Genomic DNA, 25,078 nt, shown 5'->3' on the forward strand with positions numbered 1-25,078 from the left:
ATTCTTATCCTCTCTATCAGCTCAAATAAATTACACATATTTTAGAATAGGAGGCTTGTGCAAACTGGCTGGCTGGTTTCAGTGTGGGAGCCCAGCAGCCATGCTGTGCACACTGCACTGAGGTCAGCTGCAGCAGGCCCTGCTAGAGAGAACAGAGAGCCTCCGAAAGCCCAGCTTAGGAATCTCTCACTTTTTGATGGAAACTTTTACCACAGTAACTCATATTTTTGCAGCATGAAAATAAGTAGGGCAGCAGACAGCCTGTCTTTGAAAACATTATCATATAAGACAAGTCCAATACCTGAGCTGCTGCATCACTTCTGCTGACAGCCCCGTGGCAGTGAGAGGATGCACCTGAGTAGCATGTGTGTTTCTTCATGGCTCTGTGCTATTCTTAAGCTGACGTGGTCTTCAGCTGCTAGTGATGCACAGGGTAACAGATACTGCTAAGTTTTTGGAGCAAGTTGTTTTAAAAAGTTTGTGTAGAGAGGCAAGAATATAACAGAACGTGGGATGAATAAGTGTTAAATACAGTTTTTCCTCCCATGAGCTCCACTTTGACTTGCTGTAGTTTTGCAGACCTGCCAAGGAGAACAGAATTTGGGCCCCTGACGATTTTATAATTAATACCTCTTCTCAGGAAGGAGAAACTGAGAAGAGAGAAATTGGGAAGATTTATTTGGAAATGGTATTTATGTCATGTCATACTTTATATTAAAAGCATTAAAAGAAGTTTAATAAAGATATCCCAAATTTCAGTTAAGAAGCTGAAGCTTTCAAAATTATTCTTGATTTTGAACACTGTAGATTAAAATTCAGACTGTTGTCTCATCTCTCTTGTACAGACAACATTCCTCCTATCTGAGAGTAACAAAAGCTAAAATGTCACTTCATAAACAAGGGAAATCTGTCTTCCCTGTTGATGCTTTATATCGGGGAAACACTGAGGCTTACAGTGCTACCCCTGTCCAAAATGAGAACATAGAAACAATCTCTGAGGGAAAGAGCTCGCAGTCTAAACATAAAACTAAGAGTGAGAAGATGGAGACAGAAAAGAAGGGAGTACAAATGGCAGCGATATCCATCAACACAGCCTCAGTTCAGCACTAATCACGCTGCCATTGATGTCTTAAATGGTTATTGCAGGAAGGAGGATTTCAAGGTAGGATTTGAAAGGAAGTAATTTGGTTGTTTTTATTGGGCTTTATATAAAAAATTAGTGAGAAACATTGTCAGAAGAGTGTTTCTTAACCCACGTTGTTTTCAGGAAGTCATTATTTCACCTCAAAAGTCTCAGATACAGATGTTGAATAAAAAGGATAAGAAGAAATAATTAAGTTAATTTTTTTGATGTACAAAACCATATCCGTGACAGTGGAGGCTGTAACAGAGGTACATGAGTGCAGCTAGAAAAAGACTTTGACTCTGCAAGCTCTGTACAAATCCTGGCTCTGGCAGTTCCACTGCTCAGCTTCTTGGGATCTGCTGAACAGAAGTTGCCTGGATTTTTGCAGGGGTATAGAGGACAAGGAGTCTGATGTCCACAAAATGAAGCCAACGAATGCTGTGATTTCTGGGAAAAACAGTATTTGCAGCATGGGCTCTAGACAGAAGGAACTGGGGCATTAGTAACATGTGACTGGAGACAGTCTCAGCAATGCAGTGCTTGCTGTCAAAAGGATAAAGGAATGTCTTGAGAGAAATGCTCCCTTCCAACCCTCTACTTAGAGGGGGAAAAAGTGCAAATATTTTTCTTTCTGCTGTCATTCTGATGATGAAGCCACCATTTGGATTTTCCTAACCCGATGTTTAACTTTCAGATGACAGAAATACAACAGCACACAAGAGCCCAGTCTCAGTTCTCACATGTATGCTAGTTAACACTTTGATGGCTGAGTTACGTTCTAAGCAAATCTAAGCTGCTTAAATAGAAAGTATTCGGCAAATTATAGCTTCCCCACGCCCCTAAAAAGGAAAAAGACTGAATATATTATTTAAGCTTTTTCTTTTTTAAAGACTTTCTTAGATTGTTTTCTTTTCTTTCTCAGTAAAAGCCTGATTTGGAAAGCTATTGTCTGGAGATTGTATTTGCATAACAGCAAATAGAGTCAACCTACATTGTGCAGTGTTGAGGGAAAAATAACCTTCGGAGAAAAGGAAGGCAATTTGCCCTGCAATGAGTCATCAGCTCTGCTGTGCCGAAGGAAGAAGACATTTTTGAGGAAAGGCTGCTGGCATATATCTACTGTAGAGGAGAAGAAACATATAGTGTGAGAATGGTCATACCAGGAGAACTGTCAAAGAATTGGATATATGCTCTACTTTTCTGTTCCTAAGAAGCTGATCCCTGGTAGGTTAATAGGGGTAGTTGTCTATTGCAATGCTTTAGGGTTATTTCAGCCATTTCAAGCCATATGCCTAGTGTCTAGGTTTCCACAAGTTTGAATTCAGTTAAATATCAACCAATTTTTCATACAGGCAATGACGAATCCTCTGAAATTTCTGGTTCACACTTGTTTGGGATTTATTTATTTATTTATTTATTGGTATTCTATTTGTCTCACATTTTCACATTTACAGCAGCTTTTATACCATGCTTTTTAGGGAAAAAACAGTGGTGAAGATATTCAGAAAACCATCATGATTCTCTGCAAGATCCTTTGAGGAACTCCACTACAAGAAAACAAAAATGGTGTGCTCTTGAGAGGTGATATTTTTTCTAATGGATCTTGATGCTTCATTATCTGCTATGCCAGCCCATGTCAGTTATGAGAGTAGATTTGGTATGAGCACCCCATTTCATCAGTTAGGAAGTAACCATGTGTTATAACCTGTTGTTGACTTATGCACCCTGCTTCCTCTGGAAAATATGAAATGAAGCTGCTGTTCCTGATATTTCTCAAGTATGGAATTTCCCTTAGGAATACTGAATTTAGACCGGTCTCCTGACCACTCTGAGGTTTGTCAGAGAGCAAACATCTCCCTTGCCCAGGCAACATGGCTCCCGCCTCCTGGAGAAATAGCTCACGAGGAACACTACAGCCTCCAACTAAAACGTAACTCTAGTTTGTCCTTCACGTGTGAAGCCAATAATGATTCTCCACCACAGTTTTTGAAGATATTTCCAAGTATGGCAGGGTGCAGTGGCAGGCACATAATAGGATTTTTGGCATGTATTAGACTGTGCTCAACAACTCTGCTCTCTGATCCAAACATGCCCACCAAAAATAACTTCAGTGAACAGCTTTTATTTTAATTATTCCAGCGTGGCACTCATTAAGTTTTGCCAACAGTCTGGTTTGTAAAGCTTTTTGTGTCTAAGCACAGAAACCCATAGTGTGCAGTTAACTCCCCACTGGGATTTTCCTGATCCAGACATAGGTCTGTTCTGCAACCTCATCTTTCTTTACCTATCTCTTACTTTTAATGCTGTTTACCCCATTGACTCATTGAAATCTCACCCTTTCTTTGCTTTTGTGACTGTTCTTTCCCAACTTTCTCTTTTAATTTTCTGTTTTCTCATTCAGCTCCACTTTTAGTGGCTGTTGGTGGATAGTTGGTGGTTCCCTCGTAGTTCTGATCTCTGCAGGGCTCTTGGTGAGCTCTGTGTGTGGTTCTCCTCTTCCCCTTCTATGCTCTCTGCCCAGCCTACTGAGAGTATAATAACAGAACAACTATATTTTTGCTAATGACTTGCAAATCTGCCTTTTCCAACCTGATCTATTTCCTTTTGTCACTGAGTCTTTCTGAGTTCTTCCCTATTGGTCTCCCTCTTCCTGCCTCCTTCACTTCTCATCCATGTCATAAACCTTAAAAAAAGCATAAGAAAAAAACGTCCCTATGGTTTTGTGGTATAAACTTCTCTGTTCTGCAGAACCCTTACATGGCCCTGAGTTGACTGTGATCATTCTTCTGTCTTCAACTATTTGTTTAACCCTTTCTTTATCCAACTCTAATTTGTTTTGCAAGTAAGCATGTACAATTTGGGACATGGCAATGGTGCAGTATTTAAGTGGTTTCTATTACCTTGTAAATAACCTCAGATAGGCAATAAATTGTCCCTTTCAAAAAGAATAGATGTGAAAGGGAAAAAAATATGGAGTCACTAGGATATTTGGTTTAGATTAGGTTTATTTCCTTCGGTTCGTTTCCTAAACATGCCAAAAGAAACAGCCTTAGAAGGAAAAAGTGGAAACTTCCCAGATCAGGATAACCTATAGCCTGGCAGTTCTTAGCACAGATGTGGGTTATACAGATTCCTTCACACCTAGAAGGAATGGAGCCCAGAGCTCCTGCAGTGGGAGGGAGCACCCCAGCTGTAGTCCTATTGCACAAAGCCGCCAGCAGCAGCAGCAACTTCTTTCTCTGTTTTTGTGGAGGAGGGTGGAGATCCTTGACTAGGCAACAAAATTCCATAGAGGCTTAAGATAATTCCAATTTCCTCAGCATTTCCTAATGGTTAATTTGTGTAGCTGCTGTCTGGGGATGTTTGCATTCTTCAGTGCCCAAGCTCTGGATCCCACCAGCCAGGCACACACCTAGGAGTCAGGAGCAGCAATTTTTTTGGCACTGTGGGACCAAAATCCTGCTTGTGTCCAGACCAGAATATTTATCTGTAAATGCTTAGCACTGCCATGCCTTGTTCTTTCTTGCCTTGATAAGTACTACTAATATTAAGAATGTAGATGACATGATATTTGTCTTTTAGCATTTGCATAACTTTTTACATGCTGTCTGTTACAACATCTATAACACAGTACTTAAATGCATGGAGCAAAACCAGAGGAATACCTTTGGAACAGCTAAATTCACACACTAGTGCCACTGAACTAGATTATCTATGAAGATTCCTTCCAGCTGAACAATTCTGTTGTGTTCTGTTATCACATTGATTCTAATAAAAAAAAAATCCTACAAGTTTCAAAGTGTCAGGGTATTCTCCTGCCATTCTTCCTGTCCGTCCCTAACAAGATGTAATGTTTTGTGAGAATCTCTTCTTATTCAAGATATTTTCAAACTACTGGATATTCGTGTGCTCCTCTGTATTTGACTCAGCCTGAAATGCAATATCCAACTTTGGTCTGTACCCTGGTTCTGCTACCTTCCTTTCTGTGAATATGGGGAGTATGCAGTGAGAGACTGTCAAAGGCCTGGAGGTCCTTCAGTCTCAAATTGCATTTGAAATTCCACTTTAGCATTTCCAAGGCCCACAGATATTCTTGGCAATTTCCAGTAGTCCTTATCCAAAAGCATTTAGAATATAATTCAGATATACAATAATAAAAGTAAAAACAGGGAGAACAAAGGAGTAGAATAACACTGGATATAGTTAGAAGATCAGTGACAATTAGGCGTAAAGGCTTGGACGGAAGGACACTAAATTATTTTTCTTGATTCAACGTGACAGCGTAAGAAGTGTTTCTAGAAGTCAGGATTGAATTAGAGGAGGGTTTTACATGAAGTCTGAATGCTTTTTAGAGAAAGAATTACAAACACTAGACTTTGTTATCTAGCATGAATGTTGGGGAAAAATGGTTTGCTGATCTTGTTTTCATCAGTTTGTTTTCTCCCACGGTAGGGTTGCATTTTCCCATCTGTGATTAAAAATACATATAACGAAGAAACTGTAGCTTTACTATAAGTGCAAAGAAAACAGAACCAGAAGTTGTGCTTTATAGGAAGCAGAGAGATGCTGCAATGTTTAAGTAAGTACTAGCCAGCAGCTTTTTTTTTTTTTTTTTTTTTTAAATGAGATTGTCTGAATTAATGGAAAAGCTATTACTTTAAAAATTTTCAACTTTTAAAAAACAACAACCTCAGATCTTGTCAGTTTGGTGCCTACTCTCTGGAAAGTCACCAAATCTCACTTGTTTTGCTTGGGCCTCACTCAAACATAACTGGCCTCAAGCTAGTAAGCAAGCCAGCAAATGTCCTGGCTTGTAAAGAAATCTGATCCAACTCTGTAAACTGAACCCAGCCTAGGAGCGGCGGTGAGGGGAACATATGGAAAATTAATGACAGATAATAGAATGGTGGGACAGCCTTAAATGAAAAAAAGATTGTTATTAAGTTTATGCAACAATTCCAGCTAATGGTCTTTTGGCTGGAGGGTCTTTTAAGCGGAGAAAGTTACAGAATAGCTAAAAACTCCTTTTCACTTTGCCAGCAACAAAGCTCCAGAAATGGCTGCTGCTGCACTGCCCTTACCACTTCTGCCTGTTCTTAATTGATACCTGTAGAATTACTATATAAGCTGGTTCAGCTGCAGCAGCACTTTGGGAAGTGCAGCAGTTCTGGTCCCACCTGTTTAAATAAATGGGAGCCTCAGGAAAAGGAGTGGATTGGAATTTGCTTGGGCTCAAACAGTGAATGACAGCAAAAGCTAGGCTGAGAACTGCAAGCTTAGCCAAGCATTAGCATGAGGTGGTAAGGGTGGAATGGGTGTTTTCTTTTTTTTCTCTCCATAGACCTCCAGGCATTTTACAAAGATAAGCTACTCGTGGTATGGTGTCATGAATAGGGAAACTGTCCCAGGGAACTCATGGTCACACAGCCCCGCTCTGGTGAGGGGAATGAGTTTCACAATAAAAAGGAAAGTAGAAGAGCTCACTTTGAGAAAAGAGTGCATATTTCTGGAATACTTGTATCCTATGTTTATTTGGCTGGTGGCCTGGGGTTCTCATTTAGTGTAGACATGAAACTATGGTGCCACACAGTAGTCATTTTTTTTTTCCTAATAAGTGATTTTTATTTTCTTTTCTTTGTCCAGGACTTGAATTACTGCAGACCAGCTAAGATACCAATCTTCCTGATTAAAGACTAAAATGCCTTTCTTTCTTGCCATTCTCACAATGGAGAATCATGAAGCTGCCTTTACTTGCTGAGTAACTCAGGTGTGTCTCCATTCCTTGTCCCCATGTCCAGTTGATGATTTAGCTGATCCCTGACCTTGAAGGTTTTATGTATATCTGAGGAAAAACAGCAAGAGCTATGCTATGGTAAAATGACAGGTGGTGGTCTCCATCTCTTTGTTGCTACATGACAGTCTATGGCTGTTAGATTACTGCCTTTGCTTTTTGGTGCGTAATTTAGCAGGAGGAGCAGAATTTATGCCCCTTCAGCTGTACCTCACTACAGGAGAAAAATTGTTATCCAGTCTTAAGTTTGTTTCTCTTCCCTTCTTAAGGTGTTTTTCTTTTATAATCTGAAGTGAGGACTGCATGCTGTGATCCTTGCAAAACCATTCCCCTTTCTTAGGAATATACCATAACATTAGCTCAGTGTTTATAGTATTTCCCATTCCTTGCTCACACTTGCAGTATGGAGTACAACACACCCTATTATCTAGTAAAAAGTAAAGTGTCAGCTGAAATGGAGTGGCAGCAGAAAGTGTTTTATACATGGCTGTGATAGAGGAGTAGATCCTCACCCAGCTCAACAACATCATTACCAAATGCATTTCTGGCATCATTTGCCCTGCTGCACACCAGCAAATGATGAGCTTGATGTTGATTTTCCCACTCAGAGACCTTTTAGGGCTGAAAGTGGAATAACTCACCTGGCTGTTAAGACTTAAAAATAAATAAAAATTTTGTTGTACCATTTACCATAACTTTCTTTTTCTTTCTTAACCTATTATTTCTGTGCCAAGAGAATGCCAACATTTAGTCCAAGAAGACTAAATCCACAGTGATCCTCCCTAGAAGAGCCTTGGGAAGGCCCTGGAGAGAGCCAGGATCCTGCAGAATGTGTAAGGAGAGGTCTCTGACGTCTTCACTTTGCCTGACTGCTCTACTGACAGAACGCACGTTTTTCAAGCGAAAGGTTTTTGCTTTGTTTTTCCTCTCTGCAACATTACTGCAACTTAAAGATGCAATTTGGGGTCAAGATCCCACCAGAAAAAGTGTATTTTGTGACATATTATATAGACAATTTGATTAGATTGTCACAAGGTTTCACATTATCCTTAAAAATTAATATTTATAAAACAAAATAGTTGCATAAAAAAAAAAAAAACATAAACATATAAATATACCTTTATTTAATATTACCTACATACAGAGTGGCTGCACTAATACCAATAGTAAAGCAGAAGTGTTTAAGAGGAAGGAGGAGTGACTTAGCAGGCAGATTTTCTTCCTGAGAAGTAACTTTTAAACTTCTTCACATCGCTCAGCAATTGGGAATCAGTGTCAACGGGGAAAGAAATAAGAAATGTTTAGAAATCCTCATGTTTCCAAAAAGAAATGTTGCCATTTCTGTTTTGATAAATCTGTTTAAATCCTTTCAGATTCCTGTGGAGGAGTAAAACAGCCTGAAGGTACCACTTATGATGTAAAAGAGTGTTCTCCGTGACCTTAGCGAACCTATGAACTGACCAAGAAAGGTGATGGCTCCTGAGGGCACAGTGCATGTTTTGCTTTTCTAATGTCCAGAAGATTCAATACATCTGAAATATAAGGAAAAAATTTCCTGCAGGGCAGTAGAGATATCCTACTGACAAGAGGGAGCTGTATTCTTTTCTCATCACCTCATAAACAGTGGGGTTCTGACTAAGGATGTTAGGTAATGCGTGCCATATACAGAACTCAAAGGGGGTATTACTTTCATTGTATAACCCTTTAAGATCTGAAGCAGTATTGTTTAACAAAGCATACTGTTTTTCTCTCTTGCTTTTACTGAGCTTTGATGCTGATTTTAGAACTTGACAGCTGTGTTTAGACTTGTCTTACATCTCCCATACAGAGGGGTGGGGGAAATATGGATGTTTAGGGCAGCAGGCAAAATAAATTGCATAAAAAGGCAGGATTTGCCATGAGGAATTGTGGGATATTCCACAAAGCTACACGTCTAGCCCACCTCCCTTGGGGAGGAGTTCTCACTAGATGCTACTCCCTTATGCGCTAGTTGGGAGAGCCTTTTGTCTCAGAAGGAGGCTTGTTGATAGTTAATACCACCATAGAAAATACCATAGAAAGGTATGAAGTCTGGTTAGGCGCCATTCTTCATAAGGATATTTGTTTGGGATTGTGATCCACAAGACCTTAAGAGATCCTTAGAGCGATTTGACTTTCCTTGTAGCATTCCTCTTTGTGACAGTACTTATGTATGAGTATGCTGTGTTACAAAATAATTACAGTGGAAAAAATATCCATTATTAATGGATTCCAGAATTGAGAAAGTCAGAATATAGACTGCAGTAGCTGTAGAATGAAATGAAAATATGTCTTTTTTCATTACTTCCAAATCCATAACATCAAACAGAATTTAACTTGTAAATAATATTAACCTGATAAACTGCTAAAGTTAATCTTTTATAGCTTTTGAGAGATGTGAAGAGTTCACGTTTGTTCAATAACTGAGTTTTTCAGATGGCCTATCTTTGATTTATTTGAATACATTATGAACATTCAATATCTGGAAACGGATGAAAACTGTGAAGTAGCCCCATTTCTGTAGATATCCAAAGAGAATCTGTTGAAATAATTCACTGGAACTGTACAGAAAATGTGTTGGAGCCAAAAAAGGAAAAGACAGAAAATCAGGGGACGTTCAAAACTCTAATGAAATAGAAGTCAGACGGAATCCTGTTCAATGTCAAAATAACTTTTTTTTCTCTTTATTATTCTCTATAATGACAGAAGACTGGATAGTATTCATTCTTCTCAGCTACCACAAAACAGCATGCCACTGAGGTCTCTTAGTGAATTGTATGGCACGATATTGATTTTGTTGTTGTTGTTTTGGGTTTTTTGTGTTAGAGAGGATGACATTTCACCGATGTTTGATTAAGTCATAGGTCACTTAGGGAAGAGTCCTGAGTTTCAGCAAGATTATATCTAAAGAAAGATGCAAAAGCCCAGATCACTTCAGATATTCTTCATGTGCTATATATAGATGTTCTTGCTTCAAAGCCTGAGTGAATTTGTTGGACACAAAGCCTTTATAGCAATTTCTTTGTATGAATGCTACCTCCCCAGACCATAAGCATGTCTATTCTGTAAATACACTTCCCCCACTCTGGTGTGGAATGTCTTTACCTTCATTTCTTCAGAATTCATTTGTGTTTAACAGCTGAACGATAGGGCATGATGGCCAATCCTTGCCAGCTATTGCTCATATTTTGAACACATCTTTAACTGGGTATCAGAAACAAGGGTAACTTAATATTTGCCACCATTAACCATTTCACAATTGATCAGTTTACCAGAAATGTCAAATCAATATACTTTTAAGCCAATAGAGTGCTGTCTGTGTATGGTTGCTATCACTTCTGTCCTCTATAAGTGGAAATCAGCATTTTATAGATTTTACTTAAGCACTGAACATGGAATCTGTAATTATTCCCATAGAACAAAATATACAAAAGAATTCTCACTACTTATCTAAGATGTTACGCAAATATCCTCTTTGCTTAACCCTCAAATTTAGGCCAACTTAGAGATGGACAATCTGAAAAGTTCTCTAAGTATTTTGCAATAGCTTAGATCCAGACCCCAAATTCATTGCTTACAGTGGTCTTCAGTTCCAAACCACCGTGTCTGGTAGAAATGTCTGGAATGTGGAGTACTGTATTTAAAAACAAAGGAAAAGAATCCTTAATAGCTGCTCCATCACTTAGCTGAACAAAATCCTGTACCCACACTATCCTGGAAGAAGGGAATGGTAATGATGGCAGAAATGATGGAAAAAAAATGATTGAAATAAAACTGTGTACACAGTGACTAGAATTAATCATTTTGAGGCTTGGAACTAAGGTGAAATAAATAATTAAATAAGTAAAATAAAAACCCCTGCTTTTATCCCATAAAACTCTTAAAAAGCTAGTAACAAAATTCAGAGGGCCCGGTGTTCAATTCCAAAGAAAATTCTATGAAGGACCAGGAAGCCATTTCTGCTTGGTTACCCTTAAGCTAAGGATCAAAGTAGAAAGGTATCTCATTTCCATATGTAACTTCAAAATATTTTTAGGAAGAAAGTCAGAAGATGGATCTTAAGACTAGTTATTCTTAGGCTAACTTGTATTAGAGGAATGATTAAGGAAAATACAATGTCTCTTTTCTGGGAGATGGGCCTGTACTCTATTGTACAGCAAACTTCTTCATCTGTCTCTTGTAATTTTTGGTCTGTAAAAAACAAGAAAGAGTGGGACAGGTTTTTTATTGCCTCCTCTCATAAGCTTTCCATATGCTTCTACGACCATGTTTTGTTTTCAATTTTAGTGAAGGTTTTTATTTGGAGACTCATAAAATTCTAATTTATTACAGCTTCTTTTTATAAAATGGAGAGGATAGGAGGGAAATATTGAGAAAGCATGTGCAAGCAACCTCGAGGAACGAATTTGTGAATTTAAAGCATCATTCAGCTTATCAGCCTCTGCTTCAGTTACTGGTAAATACCTTTCCTCATTCTTTAACCTATGATTATGTATTCTCACCATATATATAGAAAGTGTGACTTTTCAGGCAATATACATTCTTTTTTGAGGGGTATGGAATTCAAGTGCTGGACCTCTAAAAATCTTAAATAAGTCATTCTGATGTATAATAGGTGTACTGAGAAATGGTGAAGAGAAACTGCCTCCTGAGAAATATCACTAAAAATCACATAATCTTGTTAAAAGTTTACAATCTTGTGGGGATACATTACTAGCTGTCCAAGGCCTAATGCAGCCTCCAGACAATGGGTTGGACATGGCTAGGCGAGATGGGTTGACCCTGGTGGGGAACAGAGCACTGAATGCTCTTGAATGTATACAGGTTTATGCTTCATTTGGTCTGCATTCTCACATTTGTGATTTGTTTATATAGCAAAACTAGTCAACAGACGTATCCAGGTTCACCTGCAGTACCTGATTCTGCTCTGTTTTGAGGGTTGGGTCATCAACCAGCCTGGCCAGAGATCTTGTTCGGGAGCGGGACTTCTACAGAAGAAAACAAAGCATATTTCCTATTTACTATCTGCCTAGTTATTTTTCTGTGCTGTTCTCCAGTATTAAATTGATTAGAATCAATCAAAGCCTTATACTTGAAATAGTGTAGAAACCAGGCTCTAATGCATTACTGTGGGATGAAACTTTAGGTAGTCACTGACTTCAGTAGCATGAGTTTATCTCTTTCAGCAAGGAACTGTGTTACATTTACATGATCACACCACGCACTGAATGGGATATCACACCAGCACAGCCTATCTAGAAAGTGCAATCAGGGAGGTAGTTTAAAATTTTGTGAAAACTATGCAAAAGTATATTTGATATGTTCTATGTTTGATAGACATGTAAGCACGTATGCATGCACACACTCGTTATTTGAATATCTTTTTATTTCTGAAACACTTCCTACTCTGATCCTGGAGCTGAAATTATATATGTTAAGATATGGCAGTAATACAGCACTACTGTTGTTTTAAAGTATGGAGGGAAGGCCCTCCTGGGAAAAGTTCATTGGGGTGGGTCAACCCAAGCATTGAAGGAGAAACTCAAGTCCCACAGAATGTTGGAAATCTGCTTTTGCAGGGGCTATAAGGAAATATGAGAGCTCCGCTGGAGAGAAACTGTTGGGTAATGGATTTTTTTTTCCCTCTAAATAAAACATAGAGCGGGCTTTTAACTGCCTTTTCCTCATCATAGATATTGAACCCTGTTCACTAATGCTAAGGGGAAAAAAAATGAAGATTCCATGTAAAATTCCTACCAAGAGTAAATACAGAAATTGAAATGAAGTGTGCAGCGCACACCCTTTTCTTTCCTTCCTATTTTGTTTTGTATTTTCTAGCTCTGCTTTTCAGACAGCTGAATGGGGGCTGGGAAAGTGTTTACAATATTTTCACATGATTGAGATGGCAGAGTTCTTGCAGTTCGTGAAAGGCCTTCTGTTTTCAGATGGCATTGAAAGTTTACCGTCTTTCCAGACAAAAGGAAGAGAGCCCGTTGCCAGCGGATGAGTAATGGGCATGGCCTCCAGACAATACCTCCTATCCAGCCCTAAATCTACATGGTGTTCTTAGGCTTCCCAGCTTCTCCAAAGCAACCTTTGTTTCTGCTCTGGGAGACCAAAACTGCTCGTTGGGCGAGTGGGGAAGCAGCCAAGAAGGGAAGGCTCAGTGACAACAGTTGCTCAGTGCTCACTGCCCAGTATCTGCCTTCTTGCTATGCTACTATAATAGTTGGAAACCCATCAACACTCGGGCATCTCCTATACAAATATGTTGCAGACCATCTGTATAGTTCCAGTTCCAGAAAATTCCAGTAACTCACTAAGTTTTAATACTATTTTTTTTCCCCTCATTAATCTGATGGGCTGCCCTGAGATAAGTGATTAAAGCAAAACCGTGCCATAATTACCTCAGAGCTAAAGCTGCACAGAATTTGTCAATTCCTGTATGTGTTTTCTTACAAGGAACTTGAAATAGGCGTTTTCCACCGTTAATTTTTAGGTTCTGTTGATACTTTTCTTGTCAGAAAAACATTTTGGTGAAAATTATTTTGAATGTCAAATTTTGAATATCAAAAACTCAACCAGACAATTCTAAAGTTTGTCCATAGTCTCTGTGCACTTGTTGATGTTACAGGGACCAGTAGATGATTGTTTAATTGTTTCTATAAAAGTTTCCTAGAGCTAGTCTGAATTGATGTATATATGTAATTACATACACGTGTCCTGTGTGTGACTGCCTCCCTGCCTACGTGCATAAGAGAACTTGCTTTCTGTTCTCATGTACTTTAAGCACACAGATAAGAGCTTTTTAAGAATTAACTAAGCAGCCATTAGCTACACTAAATTTTGAATATTTTCTCAGCTAAGAATTGTCAGTTACCAGTTCTTGTCCTTCTAGACTGATTTGATGGTGCACAGACACTGATTTGTCAGTGTCAGGAAAACAGGAAAAAACATTTTGCCTGGATTTCTTAGGGGGTGGTTGCAGCTGCTATCAGCAATGTACTGATTAACCTGTAGTAACCTGCACTGCTGACAGTCCCAGGTATACAAGCAGCATATTAAGGTTATTAGCCAAACTGTTTTCTAAATTACCTGAGTAGGGCTTTCAAGACAACTGATTCTATTTTTTGGACTTTTTAAAGAGTTAACTGTTTAAAACAGCATTGAAATAATCTGGCCTCATTTCCTCAGCTGAAAAAGCAAGTCAGCTGAAACTCCTTTTTGCTGAAAGGGGGAAAAAAGGGAGGTCGTTTTTCTTCTAAAGAGCATGACCATACACATTCCACTCTAATGCTTTTAAAGGGGACTTCCCTGTTTCAGGAGCCCTGGAGCATTGAAATACCAACACCTCTTAATTGTTTAATATATTACAACTTAAAACATTTACAGAAGTGTTCTCCAAGAATTTCACTGTTCCATGTGCTTGGTCTTGCACCTCCTAAAATAATAGGCTATTTCCCCTTGGTTTTCTTGTGCTTGGTGCCACAGCAGGACGCATACTGTGCAGCAGGGGAAAGGGAAGTGGAAAGGAAGGCACAAATGGGGTTCTCTGACATCACGGCTCACGCGTGTGGCACACACAGGCATCTCTGTCTGGCATCATATGGCTGGAGGAAGGGGAAAATAGGATGTCTTGGACTTGGACATAAAATCTTCAAGGATAAAAATATCACAGACCCCTAACACTGTGCCCTCTGAGCAGCATCCCAGTGAGTGATAATTCTAGTACCCAGCAGAGCCAAGTTTACAGCATTGTATGATGCAGACATCTTACGGCCTTTCTGAGGCCGTGCCACAAACTGTGTGTAGTGTTACACAGAGGTGGTGTGATGGTGAAGTACTTCGCATGGAGAGAAAAAAGAAGTAATTCTGAAGAAAAATTATTTTGGTTCAGTGGAGGGAAAATATGATAAAACAATTGGCCTGGCCTGTGCTTAACTAATTTAATTTTCAGTTTGTCTAGCCAAATTGAATGCGATCTTTTTCTGTTCTTATGAAATCAGTCTCTTAACACTGAGCGCTTGGGGCTCTGCCCTGTGCTTCAGTGGGGATCTTCCCTGGCACAGAAGGGTCTGGGCTGGATCCAACCACAGCCATGTTGTCTTCTGCTGTGGGTCCCAGCTGCCACCCGCATGCCATGTGCGTGGGTCACCTGAATGTGCTGTGGTGTAACTGGGCAAAGGGCCTCGGGACAGTGAACACAGCTGTTTGTAGAGTCTCCCTTCTTCCTGAGTATCCTCTTCACTGTGCAAATACAAGCTTGCACAGATGGCTTTGGAAGAGTCGGGGTTTCAGGCCCTTCCCCAATGGCTCCCTGCAAAGCTTCCAGCCAGAAGCTGGTGGGAGGGTGGCAGTGGCTGCCCCAGGGAGCACTTGGTGCAGAACTGAATGCTTCAGTGGCAGCAGAGGAGCGAGCCACACAGTGAGTAGCTCCAACTCCACGCTTCCCAGCCAAGCTGCCTGCCATCCCTTTGAACCCAAGGTTCCATGTGACAGGGCAGTGATCTGGCTGCTGAGCCACTAGACTAATATTGTTCTTTTAATCTTGCAAAAATGTGTTATAAAAGAGTTTGATTCACATGAGAAATTAAGTATAAGATCTGTCCTCATAAAGACATTATACCATGAATGCTCTCTTTCTGCTGGCTGCAAGAATAGGTGGCTCAGGGGTGAAAGGCTAGCATTTACATTTAAATACACCTATTGGAATCGCACAAACAGAAGGCTGAAACTACTGCACTCTCTCTGAATGCTTTTAGGGTTGCTGCTTTTTCATACTGCAGCATCTTTTCTTTCTCTCTCTCTCTTTCTTTCTTTTTCTTTGTTTCTTTCTTTTATTTTAAATAATAAAAAAAAATGGGAAACGGGAACCTAAAAGCCCTTAAAATAAAACAAAGGTCTTATGCCAGCAGGATAAATGGACGAGCCTTTTCAAACTAATTATTTTACTTTCATCTGGATGTGCCCCTAGAGAGGTGACATGCAGATATGAACGGCCTCCTTCTCTGCTGTTACACTAACTGGTGCTGCTGGCTGGGTGTGATGCTGTTTACATTTCTCAGAGAAAGTGAACAACACTTTTTTTATGCCTGCCAAACCCAGATTTCCCCCCTGATAAAACAGAAAGCTCCTTACCACCTGGAGAAAACAGAAACTGAAACACTGCGGAAAGAGCACTTGGTGCCAGGGTGGCCTGGCAGCAAGGGTGAAAGCTCAGCAAAACCCTTGAAATGCACTCACTTAACCTGGGCCAGGGCTTTTTCTCTGGCAACTTCCTCTCCTCTGTGCAGTGACAGATGCTTATAGGCTGCAGTTACAAAAATTCAGGTATTACCTTTGCTTTTTCATACAACTCTTTGGTGAATGTATACGTATAAGCTATATATTTTCTTTGACATTTTTTAATATTTTAGATGTCTCTTTTGTACTTTTCCAGCCAAGCCAGGGGCAAAAACAAACAGTATGAATAAATGCCTCAAAATTACAGTGTAGCTGGAATTCAGAAATCAGGAGCTGTGTTCTGACTGACTTTTGCACACAATCCCACATTAACACATAACATAAAGCTAATAACACTAATCATTAAATATGTTCCAGATGCCTCTCAGCAGTGAATAACTTAAAATCCAGATCTGGATGTGGCAGCTTCTTAATCTCTAGTTAACATTCTTTTCCTTTGGATAAATATGTAAATCTGCTATCTTTCTATATAACCTTGTGTTGTGATGAATTCTAGTGTATTTTTTATGAAAGTAATGAAATGATACCAAATGCAGGAACTCTTCCAAGCTGAGTGAATGATCAGATCTCCAGAATGCATGCAAAGAAAGAAAAAGGAAAGGACTCTCTATGTCTAGTAGCCATTTATAGCTCTTTTTAAATAACGTATCTAATTGTATTTTGTGTTTTTGTAGAGTGTGACCTTTATAATGCTGTGTAGCTGTAAGAGAGGAAATCACATTCTAGTCTTCCTAGTTCTAGCACGCCTCACTCTTCCTACTATTATCTTCCTAGTCTTTATGGGACATAATAAAAGTTTGAAGAATATTGTCTCTTTTTATTTTGGTCATAATTTTATGCCAAATACTCATCACTCTTTCCAAACTGAAGAATTTGTTGTGACCTAAACTCTTCATGAAGAGAAGCTCTCTGTGCATTGGATAACCCCCATGGAGCTTTCCTTTTTCTCTACGCCCTTTTAGAAGTGAGCAGATCAGAGGTGTATATCCTGTCTGCTGTCTGACTGCTACTGAGCATTAACGTGGAGTTTAAGGGTCTCTTGTAAAGAGAGGTTATTCTTCTGACCCATGGATACATAGGGCTGCTTTACCTGAATTCAGACTATTTTATACCCTCCGTGGAGTACTTTAGATAACACTTTGCACACCTATGTGTTTTAAATCTTACAGTGCAATGGTGGTGCCTCAGTGCTCCTGAGGGATAAGTCCCTTTCAACCAGCCAACACTGAATATTAAACACCTCAGCCCACTCAGAATTCAAGTAGCAATTATCTTCTGAACAATAAAACACTAATTAAAGCCCATGTTTAAAACATGGATGGTATGGTAGATGTTCTGAGGTTCCGGTTTCTGGCCCCAGTTTCCTGTTTTCATGATAGTAGTCAGGTAATTCCTGAGAGCAAGGACCAGAATTCTACAGCTATCTCCTACCACTATCTGATAGATAAGTTATTTCTCTTGTTTTCCTGGGGGATTCTTAAGTGTTTCTGGGGAAATGTCTTGGGAACTTGCAGGTCAAAGAAGGAAGCCTGTAGTTGCTTTTCAGTACTCTTATCGTTAGATTGTGTAGGCAGACAATGGTCTAAGTTGCTGTTTGAGGTTAGAATCAGACACCTCCACTCCAATTTAGGCAGTGTTGTTGGAGATGGGTAAAGAAGTTTATGCTAAAAGTATAGTATCCTTAAGTTATATCAAGCATAGCTTTACTGCAATCAAATACTCATTTCATAGCTTGAGGCTCTCATTTCACACTCTGAGTGAATAAAATACAGCCTGACCCAACAAAGTCTGTGAGAGGAGTGCAAACTCCACTTAGAAGTTAACAACCTGATTTCTCTCTCATACCAGTTTTACGGTCACTTAGCTCCATTGACTTTGGTGGAATGAGTCCTGATTTACAACGTTGCTTCAGAGCAGGTTTAAAGCTGTGTTACACAATAGCAATGCTGGTGCCAGGTCTTTGGGAGCAAACCTTGTTTGCACTGCGCATGCCACAATACTATCGGGTCTGAGACCCTAAAGGTCTCAAATTTAGGTCTCTCATTTGATACCCGTATGATTTAATATCAGTTATGATTTGGATTTTTTTTTTTTCAGTGACATCATTTATCAAGGTCCTCTCGGGGATTTGAAATTAATGCGGAGGCTAAAAGTTCCCAGACTTCATATTGGTATGTATTTTTTATGGAACATTCTTAACTTAAAATGCAGTCAGATGTAAAAGCTAAACAAATAAATAACAACAACAACAAAAACAACAACAACAAAAAAACAGTTATTTAAGAAACTACTTGGAAATTAGCTTACCTCCAATCACCTCTCATAAGTGTGATTTCAAATTTGCACACAATAGACTACTATTTCTTCAGACAGTTTCCTCAGTTCACAGTGTCTGATGTGATGTCCCATTGCAGGCCTCTTCCTCACTCACCTTGGCATCCTACATGTAGAGCTGATGGTGTAAATGGTCTGAGTGAATACACCTAACTTAGGAACAAGGATCCGTGTTCTTAGCTTGACTCATGTTGGCACAAAATATTTTTTCTATAGGAAAGCTAAGCACGCCAAACAGGATGGACTTGCAATCCACTTCACAACAATGCCTACTGGAGCTCCTCTTTAGGAACTTCAGCCATCTGCGTTGAAGATACGGAAAAACTGGTGTTGTGCGCATATGTGCTTTTGTAGCCCCTCTGGTGTAACTTTTAAATTGCTACAGTACACCTTTCACAATTCTTAGGATCTGGTCTGCCACTGGGCAGCTGTAGGAGGACCTTATCTTCTTCACAAGCCAATACTTTTGTCTTCTTACTCAGCGCAATGGTGGTGTTCTTTGGAGAAGAGATCAGCTACCCTGCTTCCAGCCTTTTCCCCATAGCATGATCTGAAGTGGGACAGAAGCATCAGAAGTACAGTGCAGAGATAAAAAGAGTAATTTGTTTCCTGGGAGATGTCACTGTTGTCATGAGAGACATGAGATGTCATCCTTCTAGAACAGGTAGGCCAGCTCATCCAAAATTCAAGTTCATATTGTGATAATTTGATATTGTGTTAGGAATATTCCTAGTAGGGATAATGTGTTTTATGGCATTACATTAAGGGTAACTGTAAGCAAAAACATACACTCCCCCACTTAACCCTGCCAAAAGAAAACTCCACTATGGTTATTTATCTGATGCATCTTGGAGGCTTCAAGGCCTTTGTAGACATCAGGGTTAATGTAAGACAGGCTTTGCTGAAGGAACCAGGTGGCTGCAGTGCCACCTCTCTACTGCTTTCTTTTTCCCCCAAAATGCTGACTTCAAAATGTTTCTTATGTGCCTGGCTGCTGGAAGAGAGCCTCATAGTTGTGGTCTGTTAGTTCAACATTTACTGTGCTGCCCAAATGTGAAAGCAAGCACGGAGGGTAGGTTCTCCCTGACTTCTGTGGGATCTGGAGCAAATCCATGAGGAATGCTACTGTTTTCAACACTTTTTGCTATGCCTGAGAACAGGCACACAGATATGAATGTTGTTGCAGCTGCCACATACTACATGTAAGCCACATGTTGATCATTATTCCTTTAAATGAGAAGGTCTTTGTTTAAAATGATTGTTTTCTTCTATTCAGAACCTACCTAATTTTTTATATGATATTCAAAGGTTTGTGTTTTTAATGTTAATTTACACATCACAGTTTGTATTTAGAAAAAAGACTACCCATATATATATTTATTTACTTCCTAGACAGGTTTATAGTTATGGGGACCTAGCCCTTAACTAGTTGAAACAAATTGGACTATTCATTCTTCAATTGTTTGTATCATTTTACGTTGTGGTTTGTTTATTAATCTTAGCTCTGCTTCAGTCCCCTTCCCAAACAACAGTACTCTTCTTTAAAATATAATGAACTGTCTTGCATTTATGAGAACCGCATGGTCAAATGATATTAATCCTGCCACCCTGCTGAATGCTATGTCACGGTGCCAATATTTGGACTGAGAATTGATTGCTGGCTTTGGTAATACTGGAAAGGAAAGAAAGATCTGGGCACACCAACTACATCTAAACTATGAAATAAAATTCTCAGAGCTTTTTCCTGGAAACTAACAGGAATGAAAGAGCTTGCATTAACACAGCTGAACTCCTTTTACACTCCAAATCACAGCATCCACATCCAAAATCTCTACTGGAGATGGTCTCTGATACCAGCTAATATCCAAACTGTGCTTTGGCATTGCCTGGAAGAATGCTAGCTAGCTTGAACTAAAATTATGCCAGGGTTCAATTTAGTAGTAGGCACAAAGCCATCCATGGTGGTCCATCCGTGCCTTGGTGGTCTTGTTAAGTTTACTAGTGTCAGAATGAAACCTCAGTCACACTGGCAAGAGTCTACAGAAAACCTTTATTGGCCTCAATGATCAGAAGATACTGAGAGGAATAATTATTAGGTTGTTCACTTCCTTCATATTTGTGTTCTTTTTTTTCCTCATTCTGGCTATTACCAAAATAATACTGCAATGAACATTTTTTTTTTCAGTCTTATAGAGTAATGAAATTGGGTTGTTGCCTGACCAAAATTTGCTGTTAGTTTTGACTGATCCTCTGGGTTAAGAAACAGGCAGAGGTTCTGGAAAAGCCAGCTTCAGCTTTATTTCCTGGCAGACAATCTCCAGTGTCTTTGAGCAAGGAGCTTAGGTCATCTGTGATTCCTCAACTCATTTGGATAAAGAGTTAAAAGCTGCAAGGTGTCTCAACACAAACACACCAGGTGCATAAACAGACTAAACTGATGTGAACATAAAACTCCCTTTGATTTCTGTGGCTTTTTTTTTTTTTTTTTTTTTTTCCTCACAAATCTGGGAAGGAAATTTGTTTTAAACTCTATGAAATGGACATGAGTGCATTCACCCTCTAATCAGGATACATTCAGTGTAGCTCAGAGGGAGAGTGTGTATAAGCCTAAAGTATTCTACAGGGATGGCTGTGCTAATCTGGGGAGTGCCCGCTCTGTTTCTAGAGCTAACTCTCTGCACCTGATACCTCAGTTAACCCATATAAAACTATCCTTCACTATGCTGTACTTCTGCATCCAGCAGTATGAGTAGGAACCAGGTAATTTGTGCTATTATCTTCTTTTCTATTTTAAAAATAAATGGTAGTGGAGATCAAGTTGATTTTAAAAGCTCAAAATATAAAATGATTACGTTAAGTCACATAGTATTAAGAAATGACCCGCATGTATTGAATTAAACCATGATTTTCCAGTGATCTCAGCAGCAGCAGAATGGAGATGTTTTAATCATTGTATTATCAATTTGTGAGTTAGGTAACTACTATGCCAAATTTCTGCTCTAAATGAAAAACAGTATTGTTTTATCCAGAAGGTTTCTGGTTTCTAGCACTAGCCTTTACTTTTCTTGAGGCTCAGACATATGATTGAATTACTGAAGCTGACAAGTACTGATTTCAGAAATTTGGGTTTTCTACAGGGTATGAGTATGTTGTCAATTAATTCAATCGTTTGGTGTGTAACGCCATGCTGAACCATGAGAACTTGATTGTGGGCTTTCACTCAATATTCCTTTTAGGTTAAAAAGCCTGTTTCTTAATTGACCTATTCACGGATCAGTCTCATAAAAGAGGCTATGGAGCTCAACATACACGTGTGTGAATCCTATTTAAGGAAAGTGTTATGAAGAAATAATAAAACTAATTAACATACAAATTTATATATATATATATATATGTGCATATATATATATGTGTGTGTGTATAATTATTTTTATTATTTTCTGACCTGGACTTTTAGAACAGGTTACCAGGAAAGGTGGTGGATGCCCCCTCTTTGGGGACGCTCAAGGCCAGTCTGGACAGTGCTCTGAGCAATCAGATGTAGCTGTAGGTGTCCCTGTTTAGTGAAGGGGAGTTGGACTAGATGACTTTTAAGCATCCTTCCCTACTCAAATGATTCTGTGATTCTGTGAATTGGAATGCACTTCAGCAAAGTAGAAGAGGACCACTTGATTTCCTTCCTTTGGTTCCCTGTTCCTGCTTCGTTGCCCCTAATTCTAGAGCACTCTTCTGTGGTTGCTTGCATATGGCAGTGACTCTGTTCAGACCTACAGAGACTATTGCATCAGCTAAGGCTTGCAAGGCCAGTATGTGTTTATTTATGCAGCATGATCTTGAGAGGAACCAAGAGGACTTGAATGTCCTTCACGCTGATATCGGTGGTGTAGAAAGTGCTCAGTGCATTCCAGGGCAAAGCCTCAGAGGCTATGGATTAGAGAGCTGCTAACTCCTTTATAAGTATGTGCAGATTCCTTTGGTCTTCTCTGGGGGTGAGTCTGGGCCTCAGCTCTAAAACAACAAAATCAACACTAGTTGTAGTGGCCCAAATAACAACAAAAGAATTTCAACCCAGACACCTTCCAGCGTGGGAATGCTTAGGGATTAGGCAGAGACTCAAGGCGTGAACCAGGGCTGAGATCTCCCTCCCTTTCTGTGGGCAGAGTTGCAGGCAGTGCCCAGCCCTATCAGCACCTTATGGCTGTGCAGATAGGGCTGGTGCCCCTTATGCAGTGTCCAGCACAAACTGGCACTTGTTCACAATGCACAGGTGCTGAGCAATGCTATGCAGCCATCACCCCTGGCTCTGTCTCAGGCTCTTTCTGACCCTCGCTGTGTATTTTAAAGCTGGATCCTTTCAGTTTATATTCTCCCTCTAACAAATCTTTTTTTTTCTTTTTTTTTTTTCCCCTCTCTACTTCCACTTCTGAACCTGCTTTGCCAAACTCCCCATTCCACTATCTATCTACCCCATATGTTTATATTTTCCTACTGCTGAGGCATGTTGTGCTGACCTGCTTGGACAGGGCTCCTTTATCACAGAGATAAACACTATGTCCCCCTCACATAGAGCTTCTATCATGTGTGACCTTTCATCTTAAACTGCCATGACCTTTTTTTTTTTTTTTTTTTTTTAATTAATGCTCTACTGTGCTGCTTGCAGAAGCCAGGAAAGAAAATCTTTTGTTTCTAGATAGAATACTGCTAAAGGACATGATACGGTCTTGTTTTTAATCCAGCTAATTAAAATCTGCATGTGCAGTGTAACTGAGAACACACAGCCTTCGCCCACCACTTTCCCACAGGCAGGGAATAAAGGCCTTTAGTGCAGCAGCAGCTAGCCACCCTTGGATAACAGAGAACAGAGCCCACAATTCATCCCAGCTTTCCTTATCATATCCGTGGAGGGCTTTCCCCTCCCTCCCCCTCTCTCCTCATGGAATCACTTACTGTAGCTATGTGCCTCTATACATCACTGCAGAGGGTAATCAAGTTAAAAATATGCTTGCTCTCATTTATCTATGCACCAGAGAGCTCTGAATATAATTCACTTCCAGTAAGAAAATGGAGAAAGAGAAGAAAAAAAGAACAACAACAAAAAAAGAAAAGGGGAAAAAAAAGCATATTTCTAATCAGAGGTCAAACCTGTTTATGTTAAAACTGTTTTGCCAAGAACTAACTGAATAACACAGTTTAGCATTTCACACTTTTCTATGGTCATTATGTTGGGTTTTTAGGATTTGCTGGATGGCTGTGGTTATTACTAAGGCATGGTTATCACTAAGGCTGGCTTTTGTGTGTGCGCTAGGGAGAGGGTGCCATGGAATGTTTTTTTGTGAGGCATTTCCCTGGTTAGTTTTTCACTTGTTGCTTTTTGTTGAGTAACTGAAGTAGGGGAGGGAAGGGGGAGAAGAAGGGCAGCCGGGTGGGAAGAAACAGTATGGCCAGAATGGAAAACTGAGCCTCCACCTGTTTTCTCTTTCTCCAAGTCATGCTTTATATGAAGATGAGGTCAACAGGGAGCAAAAAAATGTGCCAGGAGATTCAAAAGTTGGAAGGAGATTGTACAACATTAGCAGAAAAAGCATTTGAATGACTGTAGAGAAGCCCTCCCTTCTCCCATAAAGCACAAACAGGCTTTCTGCAGGCATCCCTTGGTAACACTCACAAAGAGCTGCTCCAGCAGCTGTGTGTATAGCCAAATACCATCGTAGGCTGCTGCAGAGAGGGCTGATTTCTGTGTCAGCTTCCTGACTAAAAGGCAACATGGTATAGTTAAAATTACAAATATATATATATTAAAGTAGTTTTGAAACAGTGAGAGTCTTGAATAAATATGCAACGTGTCTGGAAATAAGTTATGGTCTTACTTCATTTGCCTTTAATGGATTATTCATATAAGGGTTGTACTCAGGGAATGATTCAAGAGATATGAAAATGCTGTGTTTTGAATTCTAACAATGCTTATTAATTGACAACTGTCTAACTAAAGCACATAAACATACAGTTAAATACCTGAGTATTTTAAAAATAGAGAATAGAATGATTAAAAAGCATCAGCAGGTGCCTATAAGTTAATATATATATATATATATATATATATATATATATATAGGGTAAATAAACATATTTATTTGGGTAAATATACATATTTACCCATGAAGTACAACAGTGCTATTTGCCATACTTCGATTGTCTTCTACTGACCTCTGTATAAATGAATACATTGGCCTGTACATGTCACTTTATTTAGTGCCTATGGAAGGATAACAGAATAAAAAAACTACTAGTATATTTGTATAACACTCATCTTTAACAGTCATGTAAGATATCGTGAAAATATATGTGCAGGAATCTGTATGTTCTCTGGAATATGTTTCTAATCAGTAGAGTAGTGATAGGTAAGAAAACATTGATCTGCATTTTCCCAATTTTATATTTTCCTTCTTTGTGTATGTTGCAGTTTTCAATAATTTGAAAAATGTGTTAAATAATTGAATATATTCAATAACTCAATAACATCTGTATTGATGCAGTAAAAAGGTTGCCGATAGTAAGTCATTTTTTAA

The 25,078-nt window shown here is 39.3% G+C and overlaps 1 long non-coding RNA gene across 2 annotated transcripts in view; it reads left to right on the forward strand.

The window, feature by feature from the left end:
- Nucleotides 1-25,078, forward strand: part of LOC122191859 — a 257,589-nt gene that overhangs the window by 161,461 nt on the left and 71,050 nt on the right. For both annotated transcript variants that reach the window (XR_006182476.1, XR_006182477.1), the window contains 9 exons: nucleotides 2,049-2,350; nucleotides 2,605-2,707; nucleotides 5,579-5,705; nucleotides 6,770-6,893; nucleotides 7,652-7,824; nucleotides 8,291-8,386; nucleotides 11,268-11,391; nucleotides 18,276-18,349; nucleotides 18,995-19,176. This is a non-coding gene — a long non-coding RNA (uncharacterized LOC122191859). The remainder of the gene's footprint in view (nucleotides 1-2,048; nucleotides 2,351-2,604; nucleotides 2,708-5,578; nucleotides 5,706-6,769; nucleotides 6,894-7,651; nucleotides 7,825-8,290; nucleotides 8,387-11,267; nucleotides 11,392-18,275; nucleotides 18,350-18,994; nucleotides 19,177-25,078) is intronic.

Source organism: Lagopus leucura, unplaced genomic scaffold (assembly GCF_019238085.1).
Source record: "Lagopus leucura isolate 7727_CA_CO unplaced genomic scaffold, USGS_WTPT01 Super-Scaffold_73, whole genome shotgun sequence".
NCBI lineage: Eukaryota > Metazoa > Chordata > Aves > Galliformes > Phasianidae > Lagopus > Lagopus leucura.